The 15,273-nt window shown below is 32.3% G+C and overlaps 1 protein-coding gene across 17 annotated transcripts in view; it reads right to left on the reverse strand.

The window, feature by feature from the left end:
• The window catches only part of celf5a (cugbp, Elav-like family member 5a), a 241,567-nt gene that overhangs the window by 198,193 nt on the left and 28,101 nt on the right, over positions 1–15,273 (reverse strand). For 2 of the 17 annotated variants that reach the window (XM_048182967.1, XM_048182966.1), the window contains exon 1: positions 4,815–7,020. The exons of 14 other annotated variants lie outside the window; for them this stretch is intronic. The gene's annotated coding sequence lies outside the window, so the exon portion shown is untranslated. Of the gene's footprint in view, positions 1–4,814; positions 7,038–15,273 lie in introns of those variants that run through there. One more of the 17 variants, XM_048182968.1, reaches the window with a different exon arrangement.

A 15,273-nucleotide genomic window follows, 5' to 3' on the forward strand; every position in this document is an offset into this window, starting at 1 on the left:
CTGGAACAAACTCAATTGAATCCAATGCAAAAAACGCAAAAGCTACGCCAATTTAAAACAACACAATTTAATTCTCATCTGCTCTCGACAATCCCTTTGGCGAGCACAATTACCTAAGTGTTAAAGACAAGGTCCAAATGGCTGAACCCGTTTCAGCACCTTGGACAGCACCAATGACAGCCTGAAGACATGAGAACTAACAATGTGACAAACAGACAATATGTGCAAGTGTAATAGCCTGTACTGATATTTGATTTGAAATCTAACAAAACAGGACTTATTATTTATTAATAAATTATAAAATAAAAAACAAATGAATATAAACAATACTACTAATAATAATGATTTATTATAATTATATAATATTATTGTTGTTATTATTATGGCTTTTTTATTTTATAATTTATGTAAGCAATAAGGTACTCGAGGCTGTGCTGAATCGTGAATAAGTCACGGCTGAAGGGCGTTGTTAGGCACAATGCAAACCCCTTCAGCTGTGACTTATTCATGATACAGAACTAGCCTCGAGTACCTGATTGCTTTTATAAAACGGTTACCACACAATACAAATATTAAAGCCAAAAATATTTATCAATGCAACTTTCATGAAGTAAACTTTCACTAAAGCATTCCTTCCACCAGAAAAAATAGTCCTTGACCGTGAACAGCAACAGAAGTTACATTATTACGCCATTAGATGGCGGCAAAGACAGTACTGACTGTGTCAGTCAGTAGCGAAGACTTTTACATTGAAAAGACTGAATTGTTGTGAACGCGGAACAAGACGCAACTGACAAATGCTTTGACTAGCGACTGTCAGTCACGGGAAAACCCCTTAACCGTTAAAAGGACAAGATAATACATCGGACATTTAAACTGATTTTTTATTATGAACATAGGACTGACCTGAAGGAAAATGCTAAATCTGAATGCAGGTAATAAACTCGCTCACTCGATCTTTTTCTCACGATACTCTTCTACATAATACAGTAAGTTTCAATGAACAATATCAATTGAGAACAAATAGTTTATGTTGCTAGGAGTGGTTGCTAAGGGTGTTGTGTAGTGATACACAGAACCGTTGGGTGAAGCGGTCATAGTTGTGTTTTATCATGAATAAAACACAGCTATTGGCCAATCAGAATCAAGGACAGGAACTAACCATTTTATAATTGTAAATAAGTATCAACAACAATAAAATAACATTTACAACAACAAGTATTATCATTATTAATAAAAATATTATAACTGTTATTGTAACTGTTATTGTTGTTAATAATAATGATCATCGTTATTATTTATTACATATAAATATTATACATTTATATTATTATAAATATTAATCACAGTTACTGTTGTTAATAAGAAAAATAATAATAATAATTATTTTATTATTATTATTATTATAAAACAATATTATAACAATGATTATTATTATTATTATTATTATTATGGCTAATTTTTATTTTAAAATGTATTCTAAAATCAGTGTCAACTACAACAATAATAAAAATACATTTACAACAACAACTATTATTATTATTATTGATAAAATTATTAATAGCAGTTATTGTTGTTAATAATAATAAAAATGTATTATTATACATATGTATTATTGTTATTATTATTATAAATATTAATAACAGTTACTGTTGTTAAATCACATTTTTATTATTATTATATTTATAATAAGTTGTAAAATAAAAAATATAAGCAACAATCATTACTACTGCCATTAATAATATAATAACTATTATTTTTTAAAGTAAAAAAAAAAAATTTATTAATTGAAAGCAGATATATGACCACAGAAACCTACAAACTATGTGACCAAATAAACCTAAAATAAAAATATACTAAGGTGGTACAACACAAACTTGCTAAAGCCTATTACTAGCATCCATAATCCTGTCAAAACTTCATATTTGCTAAACCAAAAATGCCTACCTACACACGACAACAAAAAGCAAAAAATAAAAAATAAAAATTTAAACTCCATGAGGAGAACAAAGGCAAACATCTCTAAGCCCTCCTGCACTTCTCTCATGAAGAGATGAAAAAGAGGAAAGCTTCCCTTGTTAAATACGCGGCCTTGACGTATGCGAGTGCGTGGGTAGGTGCGGCTAAAAGCGGCGCTTTAAAACGGGATTTGTAATCTTCAGGCTGCTGCTCCCAGAGCTACTGACTGCTGACTACTCACTACTGACTTACCAATTCTGTGGGCGGTGGTCCTGCTAAAACCCTGAAATTCCTCATTTCAGAATAATGCATTGCTGAGTAAAAAACTTCTTATTCTCTTGAACATTGATTAGGCCTCAACAGCCTTACTAAATCAAATATACAATGAGCTGTGGATGAACTTCACTCAAAAAAAAAAAAAAATCTGCTGCTTGTTCAGTTTAGCTAATTCAAATGGGCTAATGCAAAACAAGTCTTGAACATTTTCATTGCATGCAATCAATGGGAATGTGAATGGGAATTCATGATTTTTTTCAGATCCAGACCAATAAATATCAGAAATTGCAAATTGAAATAGATTTTTTTATTATTATTTATTATTATTGTTAATTATTATGCTACTAAATTAAATTGTCTAAAATCATAAGCTATCACCAGCCAATGTTTGGCTAGAAAAAATGCAAAAATATTAAAATATACAATCATTATGATTAATATGAGCTTTTTGTACAGTAAAAGATTGTCTTATTTGCAGCTCTCTCACTAGAAAACGTTTCCAACTCCACCCTTACTTAAAGCACTGAACAGAGATTCATGGAGCACTTGTCTATTTTTAGCCCAGGCTAAGCCATTTAAATCTGTGCCATGATCTTAATTCGATACCTGAACTTAATTAAACTCATCCCCAGGACCAAAGGGGCTTGAATGTAGCCAATTAGTCTCATAGTGCAAATGACGACAGACTGCTTCATTTATTCTTGTGTAACTTCTCTGTAATGAATAATGCATGGTCTGTTTTCAGATGCGTGCCCTCACAGATAAGAATGAGGAAATCTAGCTTTTTGTTCATTTTGGATTATGTAATCATTAAATGTATGATTATGACATACAAAATCTTTTAAAAAGTAGTTTGTTTTAAAAAATTCTTAATTTCCTCACCTTCAAACTGACTTTTTGTCTTCGTATGCCATAAAAGGAAAAAGGAGGAGGAGCTTTTAGAGTCTGACAGCCATTGATTGGACAAATCATTTTCACAGACTGTGATGATGCTTTGTGTTATATTACTTTGGCATGAAATCACAGAAAACTAGTGATTTAGTTTTGGAGTGACGGCAAATTTGACATCCTTCTCTCTTCTTGCCAATGTAATCAATCTCTCAATATTTTATCCTTTTTTATAAAGTCATAGAAACGCTATCATAATTTTTTTTTTTCTTTTGCTATTAGAGCAAATGGGAATGCAAAAATGTATTTTCCTTTCACCACTATAGAGTGCAACAGTTGGGTTCCGGAAATAAAAACTCCATTCATTTTCTCCATATGGAAATTGATTTTTAATGATAGCTAAGACCTACTGCGAGCCATGAGATGTTAATCGATGGTATTTACTTCTGCTGAAGCCATCAGCCCATATTATTTCAAATTATTCTTAAAATAATCATGTTTAAGAATTTGTGGTGAAAAACTACATTACCCATAATGCTGTACAGAAAATTCCACCAATCAGAGAGTCGCCACAATCAAACTGCACCAAAATAGCTCTTTAGCTCCGCCTATTCCCATGGAGCACTGCAAATTAAGTAATCAAGTTGGTCTCTCTATGCTCTCAAAATACTTAAATATTTGTATATATATGCATATTTTGTAACAAACTTAAAATATATTGTTTTTATGTATATAATCAACATTTTTAAATGAGTTGTTTTGTATTTTTCTATTTTTAATTCAATTATGCTGTTCGCAATGCTTCATGGGATTGTAGTTCTTTCCCCTCACTAAAGCCATTAAGTATTTTTTTATATATATCGTATTTTTGTCCGCTTTTCAAACACTTTTTTCTTCAAATGTAATCTTATGATTCACCTCATAGCTGATTAGTTTTGTTCATAGGCTATAACTTTTTAAATATCTTTTTTTTTTTTTTTTTTTATATAAACCTTCTGGAACCAGCACCGCTGAAAAATTGGCACTGTTGAAATATATAGACGTTTACCCAATTATGAAGACTTTCATAATTCTCACTGTATGAAAGTTCAGAGCAACACGATGGCAAGTAAATTGATTGATAATGATTACAAGCATTTATTTATTTCACGACACCACTGAAATCTTTAACAATACATTTGATTACTGTGTGTACTGTCTATTTGCATGTTCATTAGTTGATTAATGATGGATCATAAATCAAAAATGTAATTCTAAGCACAATTAGCCCCATCAATAAATGAGCCCTACACTTCCTAAATGATTGTTAAAATTCCACAGAAAAATATACGGTTCCATTTTATACCTACACTTGAACTGCCAAAGTGATAAAGCATTTCATATGCAGCACACCTTGTGTTGTTTTCCCTAATGGGATACAATCTGGTCGCTATCACATTATAATGAGGGACATCTCTAGCGTGATGCACTAACAGACCCTGTCCTCCCTGACAGCATATACTGGTTTCGAAGAGAAAACAAGAGGCATGGCATATTTCTGTATAGCTAATTTCCTTCAAAAACACACTGTGGGATAAACAGCAATATTTTCTGTAATGAAACTGTGATATAGACAAACAATAACACAATAAAAGAGAATACACTTCAAACAGAATTGCAAAACATACATAAATAGTAGGTAAACTACTTACATCAGCTCCGCCTTGCAAAAGATGAACATTGCAACGCTGTTTATAGTAATATTACTACTGAAGTCCTCTGAGGTAATTTTCACTACAGTATAAAACTGAAAGCAAGATGGCGCCGTTACGTTTTTACGAGAGAGCACGAGCTTGAAGCAAGTGCTGGTATCTATGAGATGAGAAAGAAGAATGTAGCGTCGATTTCAGTTCGGTCACGTTTACTGTTATTCGTCGAATTTTCGCGAGAGAAATATTTTCAAACCAGTCATGCTCGGTTTAAAATGGACCTCTGTGTGAGCTGTGCTTCATATATGGCTACACAAACTTCACAAACCCTCATAGCGGTGCCACAAACGACCAATAATTGACCAATCAGAACCGAGTATTCTAGAGAGCTGTGAAATCGCCTGAAATCGTTGCCTAATATGTTCATTGTGTCTTCTTAATTGAAAAAATGCTGCTTACCAACCACATAATGTGTATTATCTTATATTATTTATTGTTTAATATTATATTTGACTAATCTCTGACTAATTCCTTCTAACATTAAATCGTGAATTTTCTGTGAAGCTGCTTTAAAAATATGCATTGTTACATTATTTAGGCCTATTGTGAAAAGCGATATACATATAAATTTGAATTTTAAAATAAATTAACCTGAATAGGCCGATTATATACTAATTTTATATATATTTCGGGTTATTTTTTCTGTTTTAATGACAACACAAACTTATGGATTTCATGTCATCTCAAGACTCAAGTAGTGTAAAACTTGAAGATCATGTTCTCCAGAATGATCTAAAGTGCTTTAATCAAAGAACAGCAAGATCAATGTCACATAATTGATTAGTGACAGAATATTAAATATATACAGTATTACTCATTTTGTTTCTTTGCTATTAACGTATCGACATTTGTCATCTCATTAGCTTTCGCCTACATGGAGAAAACAGCGCTCTGGCAGACAGGGAGTGGAAACTCATATGCATGCCATTTTTCCATAGCAGAATCCTGGGAAAGTGCCAAGCGACTTGGACAAACCCTGTGATGGGCTGTTGCTCTTCCTAATGCCACGATGGAGCTGCACTGAAGCATGGATGGTCCCAGGATGGATGACCACAGGAGCTGGCAAGCAGGTGAAATTAGAGTCTATGATGCCACGCTACAGAGAATCCAAAAATAAAGCCTCGGAGGAAGCTGACCCTTAGGAGCCACTACTGCGTATCCACCCACATACAATGAATGTGGTGTTATTAGACACCAGGCGGCCCTTAAACACAGACGAGAGCTGTAGGATATGTGAACTGGGTGGTTCATGCAGTCTGTGGCCTTTTTAAAGTGAAATATAATAAGCTGCCAGCATATATCCAGTGTACATTGTGTGGGGGGTTATATCTATTTATCTTTTCCTGTTTATGTCTGAAATAATGCATGTTCAACAACTTATTGGATGCATAACATGAAACTTTTCATTTGTTATATGCCATAATGTTTGGCAATACTATTGTTTTACAATATTTATATACCACAGTATTCATATGTCAATTTTTATATGTAAATATCATGGGATTTTTTTGTACTTTATTTTGTATTATATGCGCATACTACAGTTTGATTACCATATTCATATCCCATGGTATTTAAATGATACTTAAAGGTACTTCCAAAGAAAAAAACTTGGTAAAACTTTACGTTTTAGTACAATTTAACTGTAACAGTACATCATTATGGTACTTAATAGTTTTTTTTTCTTTAAAGACCCCCTGTGGTGAAAGTTTTTAATGTTGTTTATATGTGTATGTAGTGTATGATTTTAAAACAAACCATGTGCAAATTCACAAGTCAACACCATTGCTGATTATTTTCTCCTTAAAACTGCAGTGAACCAAACACAAGCTCTTGAAATTACCCTTTTTCTCTACATCACAAATATGTTGTAACCAATCCCGTCAATGTGCGGGGCAGCCATTAGCATATCATTAACTACGCTGTGAAGCATAGTTCTGTTGATATGAATAATCGGATACATTTAGCAATATAGTGGGTCAATTATGTATATGATGTATATTACAATGTTATGATGAACTATATGCCTTCCTCCACTGATGTTCTAAGTTGTTCAAAGCATTTCTAAGGATAGACCTACTGATTTTTAGAAGGCAGAATGAGATGGTGAACGGAAGCATGGTTTGTGTAACATTAGCAACACATTATTATCTCTTTGATAACGTAGTCAACCAAAAGACTAATCATAAATACCGTTATGTGTCTAGCGTTGTAGAGCGATACATAAAACGCATTACCATTCTGATACATTGACTTGTAGACGAGCCTGTATAATTCACTCTTCCACTTCTTCTGAATCAGTTTCTGTTTCAAATATATATGGCTGAATTAAACCAGTATTTCCACTTGCCATTGTGCAGCATTTACCACAGTAAAGTTGACCGAGTGGATCAGGCATTCTGAGCTCATGTGACTGAGTGGAGGCGGGGCTAATTTGCATATTCATGGGTCCGCGTATACTAAGGGGCCATTTACAGAGTTTTGGCTGTTCATTTGAGACTGTCCTCCTCCAAAAAAGCACCTTAGTATGACCTATATTTACATTTTAAAGTCACGCGCCCTCTAGCTGGCGTAAAAATAATGACAGTGTCGTGTTACGTCTGTCGTCATGAAATGACGTATGACCGTCGTTACCAATCAAAATGCGTGTTCATTTAAATGAAATGTGTGGACTTTTCACCTACCCCAACCCTAAACCTACCCTTAGTTATTTATAGTGCATATACACTTTATGAGCACATGCGTTCCCAGGGATCGAACCGAGGCTCGCATGATCACATGATTGCATATTGTTGTCAATTGCAATGCTCTACCAATAGAGCTACGTGAAACCCGAAATATGACGCAGATAAAAGGGTACAATGCATTAAAATGAAAGAGTCCTGTTGTCGATAGGGGCACAAATTTAGTAAACACTCCTATGGGTCATATTTCAGGGAAGTGACAAACGACCTATATGGGCGTATTGGTTGGAGGACATGTTGGTTCATTTACGCGACAACAGCGTTTTGTGGGCCTGAAAATGCAAACTTTTGAAAACAGGTTTCAAAGTGTACGTTTTTGAAAACGATACCATTATTGTCTCTTTGTATATCAAACAAACGCGAATCTGTGCGTATTACGTGTTTAGTTTATATGTCATTTATATAGATTAGGGCTGTCAAACGATTAATCACGATTAATATATGTGGGTGTACTGTGTGTAATTATTATGTATATATAAATACAAACACATCCATGTATATATTTGAGAAATATTTACAAGTATATGTATTTATTTATATTTTTATATAATATATATTATATATAAATAAATTGTTTTGTACATAACATATTTCCCTTAAATATATACATTAATTTGTGTGTATTTATATATACATATTATTTACACACAGTACTCACACATATATTATGCAAACTCAAACTTTTATTTTGTATGCGATTAATCGCGATTAATTGTTTGACAGCCCTAATATAGATCAGCGATGCTCGTTTGGCACAAATGCTCTGTAAAAGAATCTGTATGTGCGCAGGCACGTAGTCTTTCTTTACAAAGTGACATCGCCAACTACTGGCCTGGCATGAATAATACACAGTTTTTTGTCATTTTCGTGGATCCATTTGAACGGGGATCTTTTTGATGACGCTGTCATCTGTACAAAAAAAAAAAAAACTTTCCCGTTTTAGAACATCGTTGTCGTGTGAACGTACCCTAAATGAAGTACGGGTGTAGAGTTACATTCAAGCTATTTTAAAGGCATGAAGAAGTTTTTTTCACAGGACAAAACTTTTAAATATGCCATTTTGGTGATCAAAGTTGAGTTTTAAGGGATAAAAATATTGGCTAGAGGAGGACTTTAAGAATTTTAAGAATAAAAAAAAAAAAAATGGTAATACGATGGTGCGTATCATGGTACCATTTAATTATCATATTCACAAATCATGTTATTTATTATTTATTATATTATACAATGGTTTTGCTATCAGTGTTGTTAACTAAAACATTTTTGCACAAATAAAAATAAAAATATTAGATGAAAAATTTAAACTTACTTTATTTCAGTTAATTGCAAGGCATAACATTTTCATTTAAGTTGAAGTACTAAAATTACTAAAAAGGAACTAAGAATAAATTAAAGCTATATAGAAATATTTAAAAAAGCACAAAAGCCCATAACAAAGTGAACTAAAAACTAAATTTAAAATGAAAACTACAAATAATAAAATAATTGAAAATATGAATAAATAGGCTATATATAATAATATATATAATAAATAAAATAACATCATGGTAGTATTAAAAAAAACAAAACAAAAAAAACATGGTACTAAGTATCCGATTAATCTGCTGGTAATTCCAAAAAATAAGGAGGGTAAAAAGAGGACACAGAGGTGGGACCTTAAAAGACGCCCCTCTGTTCTGTGGTGGATCGTTACCGTATGCTGAAACTAGTGACTGAATCTTCCCTTTTCTAATCGAAGGGAACAAAGGATAGTATATCCTTGTGGAAGGCTGCCTTCTGCCCGACAGTGACACAGATCAATACATCATAAATTATAAATAAGGGAAAAATAGGGTAAATAAACCCAGTAAATAAATGTGTGGTTGTCTTGTCTGCCCCCTCCTCCTGTTCTCTCACCTAATGGATCGTGGATTGTGCATCGGTCTGGTATGTAGTTTTCCACTGTTGCCATGGCGACTGGCCAGCCAGCCCCGGAGGCGAGAGGTGACGGCGAGCTACAACTCAATTCAGCTCACAAACACATGCACACACAACTCAAAAATGGGCCTAGAGCGAAGACACATACACACACACACACACACACACACACACACACAGAGACTAAATATATATACACACTCATGCATGCAACAAACAGCTCGTTTAACCCCAAAGGGTCGATTTACAATAGAAGTATTACTTCAAAAGGGTGTGTTTCAGATACTGGCAATTTTATTGGCCCCTTTACAATTCTAAATTAATGTACTGTCCCTCTTTGCCGGACAATGCGCCACTATTATATGAAAAACATGTATCACCGTAACTTTGTGTGCTATCTGGAGGCACCAGGGCAGCGTGATTGCTTTCCTTTTTCTTTCCTCTCAAAGAACACCACAATATTCAGTCTGTGCGCCATATAGTGCCACGCTGACATCTTAATGATTATCCCTGGGAGGTTTTTGGTGTTCATCACGGTTCTCCATAATGGATCAGTTCTCCGTGGCACGCCGCTCGGCGCAGTTCACGACCAAAAGTCACAGTAGGCTGTGAAGTTTTTTCCCCCAGACAAAGACAAAGAAAAACAGTTCGACCAACGCGCTATTCATTTCTATCAAACTTTGGGCGGCAGACTTTCCTTAATGAGAGTGGACAACATGGTGAGCTGCTTTCAAAGATGTTGATCGGCTCATCACACGGAGTGGTTGGACTCTAAATTGCCTCCCCGACGCACCGCGGGCGGATTGGCCCCAGCTGTGAGGCATCCACGCTTATGCTCCGAGGAGGAGATCTCTAGATGGCGAGGCCCACTCCCCTGCCAGCAGCGAGGCGAACAAATGACATTTGTGTCACTTGATGTCTCCTCGCAACATGCAGTTGGAATTTGATCAGAATTTAAATGTTTAGCCTACGTTCCTCTAAACTTTAGTCTAACTAACAGGAATGACAGCAGGTTAGACATGCACAGACATGATTCAATGATGCATTTCAGCACCGGACAGCGACCTGTCAGTGAGTGTCTAGAAGTGCTGCTTACTGTTGAGAGGATAGCACCCAAAAAATGAAAATTCTATCATTTACTCACCCTCAAGTTGTTCCAAACCTATATGAATTTCTATCTGTGGAACACAAAAGATGATATTTTAACTGTTTTTGTCCATACAATGAAAGTCAATGGGGTCAAAACAACATTGAACCACATTGACTTTTACTTTATGCCAAAAAAGTATCTTACAGGTTTGTAACGACATGAATGAGTAAATGATGACAGAATTTTAATTTTCAGTTTAAGTACTTAAATTTCAAGTAACATTTTCAATATAAGCAACTTGATCAGAGAATTTAGATGGTTTTGATTCAATTCCAGTACTTGACAGCAGGGTAAAATGTTTCTAAATATAAACTTTGAATGCAGGGATGTAACCTTAAGTTTTTTTGGTGTGTGTGTGTGTGTGGTTTCTTTAACTTTTTAAAGTTTTTAAGGTGCATCCTTATAGACAGAGATGATGACAGAATGTTAGATAGAATTAAAGAACTTTAGTTAGAGCGATCAAACTTTAGATTAATAAAACATCAGATAGAATGATAGAAATAACAACAGAAGAAAGATATAAAGAATAATGATAGAAAGAACAACAGAAAGAGCAAAAGATGAAAACAATGACAGAAAGAACAACAAAGAATGAAAAAAAGATGATAGAACAACAGATCACAATAGAATTAAAGAATGATAGAATGTTAAGATCGATATAAAGAATGTTAGAAAGAGCAACACAAATAATGCAAGAACAACAAAGAACACAAGAATGACAGAAAGAACAAAGGAACAACAGAAAGAATGACAAAGAATGAATGACAGAACGAACAAAGGATGGATAGATAGATAGATAGATAGATAGATAGATAGATAGATAGATAGATAGATAGATAGATAGATAGATAGATAGATAGATAGATAGATAGATAGATAGATAGATAGACAGACGGATGATGGATGGATGGATGGATGGATGGATGGATGGATGGATGGATGGATGGATGGATGGATGGATGGAACAACAGTACAAAAGAACGACAGATAGAACATTACAATGAACAATAGAACAATAGAATGCAAGATAGAAAGGCAGAACAATAAAACGAACAATAATGGATGATGCAATGATAGACAGGACAGAAAGAAGTACAGAAAGATAGACATGTACTTTACTAAATCTCTAAAACATATAAATTTAGCAGTGCACCAAGCTACACTCGTTCCCGAGTCAATAATCTATTTCAGCACCGGACAGCGACCTGCAGGTCCTTGAGTGTCCAGCTCAGACCTTAACTACATAAAACAATTGGATTCGAATTTCCTTTCCAGGGGAACAGAGACATCTAGTCTCACTTTCCGCACCTCCATATGGCATACGTTCTAAACCGGCTCAACGTGATCGACAAGAACTCTGTTCTCGAGGGAACAGGGACTTGATAATATCCAAACAAACGACTATCACTCAGACTGTGATTCTCACATTATATTAATCAACAGGCATCCACTAACGATGAAGACGTTTTACTATGCATCATTTACTTTTCCACAATGGCCTTCCTCCTCTCAGCACCTACAAAGGAATATTTCGGGTTCGAGTGACACTTACAATGAAAGTGAGTGGGGCTAATTTGTAAACGTTACAATACTAAAGGTTTAGAAGTTAGAAGACGTAAACAATATGTATGTTAACATGATTTTAGTCTGAATAAATAGCTTGCTAACCTTTTCAGTGTAAAGTTTAATCAAATTTTATTATTAAATACACAATTTTTTGGTCAAATGTGAAATATTACAAAAGTTATATTTCTTTTTTGTTAGATTTTTTTTTTGTAATAATGAATAAAAATATTATGATTGTATTTATTCTTAAATACTCTATTTTTACTGTGAAACATTACAATAGTAATATTTCTATTGTTTAATTTTTCTTATTAATAATAATGATAATTATTAAATATTCAAATTTGTCAAATGTCAAATGTTAGAAGTTATATTTCTTATTTTCGATTTTTAGTAATAACAATGAATATTAAAATATTATATTTTTCTTAAATATTTGATTTGTATTCTACTGTGAAACATTTCAATAGTAATATTTCTATTGTTTATTTTATTTTTTATGATACATTATTATTAAATACTCAATTTTTTGTCAAATGTTAGAAGTTATATTTCTTTTTTGTTAGAAATTTAGTGATAATAATAAATAATAAAATATTATTAATATAATTTTTTCATTTTTCTTAAATATTTGATTTTTTATTCTACTGTGAAACATTTCAATAGTAATATTTCTATTGTTTATTTTATTTTTTATGATACATTATTATTAAATACTCATTTTTTTGTCAAATGTTAGAAGTTATATTTCTTTTTTGTTAGATTTTTATTGATAATAATAAATAATAAAATATTATTAATATTATTTTTTTATTTTTCTTAAATATTTGATTTTTTATTCTACTGTGAAACATTTCAATAGTAATATTTCTATTGTTTATTTTATTTTTTATGATACATTATTATTAAATACTAAATTTTTTGTCAAATGTTAGAAGTTATATTTCTTTTTTGTTAGAAATTTAGTGATAATAATAAATAATAAAATATTATTAATAATATTTTTTTATTTTTCTTAAATATTTGATTTTTTATTCTACTGTGAAACATTTCAATAGTAATATTTCTATTGTTTATTTTATTTTTTATGATACATTATTATTAAATACTCAATTTTTTTGTCAAATGTTAGAAGTTATATTTCTTTTTTGTTAGATTTTAATTGATAATAATAAATAATAAAATATTATTCATATTATTTTTTTATTTTTCTTAAATATTTGATTTTTTATTCTACTGTGAAACATTTCAATAGTAATATTTCTATTGTTTATTTTATTTTTTATGATACATTATTATTAAATACTAAATTTTTTGTCAAATGTTAGAAGTTATATTTCTTTTTTGTTAGAAATTTAGTGATAATAATAAATAATAAAATATTATTAATAATATTTTTTTATTTTTCTTAAATATTTGATTTTTTATTCTACTGTGAAACATTTCAATAGTAATATTTCTATTGTTTATTTTATTTTTTATGATACATTATTATTAAATACTCAATTTTTTGTCAAATGTTAGAAGTTATATTTCTTTTTTGTTAGATTTTTATTGATAATAATAAATAATAAAATATTATTCATATTATTTTTTTATTTTTCTTAATTATTTGATTTTTTTATTCTACTGTGAAACATTACAATAGTAATATTTCCTATTGTTTCATATTTTTTCTTAGAAATAATAATGACAAATTAGTATTATTATTATTAGGAGTAGTAGTAGTATATGTTATATTATTTTTCTTAAATACTCAATTTTTATTCTACTGTGAAAGTCTCTTATTTTGTTTAATATGTTTGTAATAATAATGATGATAAAAAAGTATTATTTATAATAATAATAATTTATTATTATTATTATATTTTTCTTAAATACTTGATTTTTTATTTTACTGTGAAATATTACAATAGTAATGTTTCTCATTTTGTTTAATATTTTAGTATTGATAATAATAATAATGGTACTGATAATAACAATTTTTCTTAAATACCTTTTCAATATTGCAATAGTAATGTTTCTTATTGTGTTTAATATTTTTATTATTTAATTATTATTATTATTATTATTATTATTATTGATATATAACAATCAATATTTTTTGGGCCAAATTTTGCAGTCCTACAAACAACCTCAGCAAACCTGGAGCTTAAAAAAAACCCATACATTTTAAATCGCAATCGACGTTTTTTTAAATCTAATTTCCTGACCCAGAATATTCCTTTAAATACAGGATCAGCATTCAATGCAAATGACCTCTACCACCTGCGACGCTCTTTCCCCCGTGTGCTCATGTTCAGAGTCGTGACCTCACATGCTCCACGCGTGAGCGTTGGCGGCCTCGCTATCCTTATCTAACCTCAGGGGATCACGGACAGTCCCTTGTCACGGCTCCTGTCAATCAAACGTAATGACGCAACCCACTGCGAATCGGACGGGGGCCTCATACCCGCTGACAAATGCAGTGCCCTACCTTCTGTGTCCAGGGCAGATCTGCCTTTTAAATGAGCAAGGGAGAGAGGGATCGAGAGAGATAGAGATACAATGAGAGAGAGGAGGGGTTTCTCTCTGGTTTTAACATGAACTTCTGCTCTCACACCCCGCTGAAAGTATGGCTTCAAGCTGTCGACATGACCCGATGTCCTCGCCTCCTCCTGATTTCTCTCTCCTTCCTCTTAGTCGTTCCCTCTAGCTAGTGCTAATCTCCCACTCCTTATTGCTCGATCTGTCTTCGCTGGATCCATTGCCTCAGAGACCCCGCTTCTTTTTGTTTGTCATTCTTTATCTCTCTAATTCGAAACAATCTTTCTAGCTCCGCAGCACTGGGTGTCTTTTATTCCCTCTTCATCATGATCGGAAGAGGCCACGTGTTGGAAACAATTAGGACCTGCAAAGTGTCATAAAAATCTTGGTATCTCAGTGATAACATATCATGAGTAATTCTATATCATAGTTATTGCTGAAAATTCAACGGGGAAAAAATGGTTTATATGTTAAAGGATTAGTTCACTTCAGAATTAAA

The sequence above is a fragment of the Megalobrama amblycephala genome, linkage group LG2, assembly GCF_018812025.1.
Source record: "Megalobrama amblycephala isolate DHTTF-2021 linkage group LG2, ASM1881202v1, whole genome shotgun sequence".
In the NCBI taxonomy this organism is placed as follows: Eukaryota; Metazoa; Chordata; class Actinopteri; order Cypriniformes; family Xenocyprididae; genus Megalobrama; species Megalobrama amblycephala.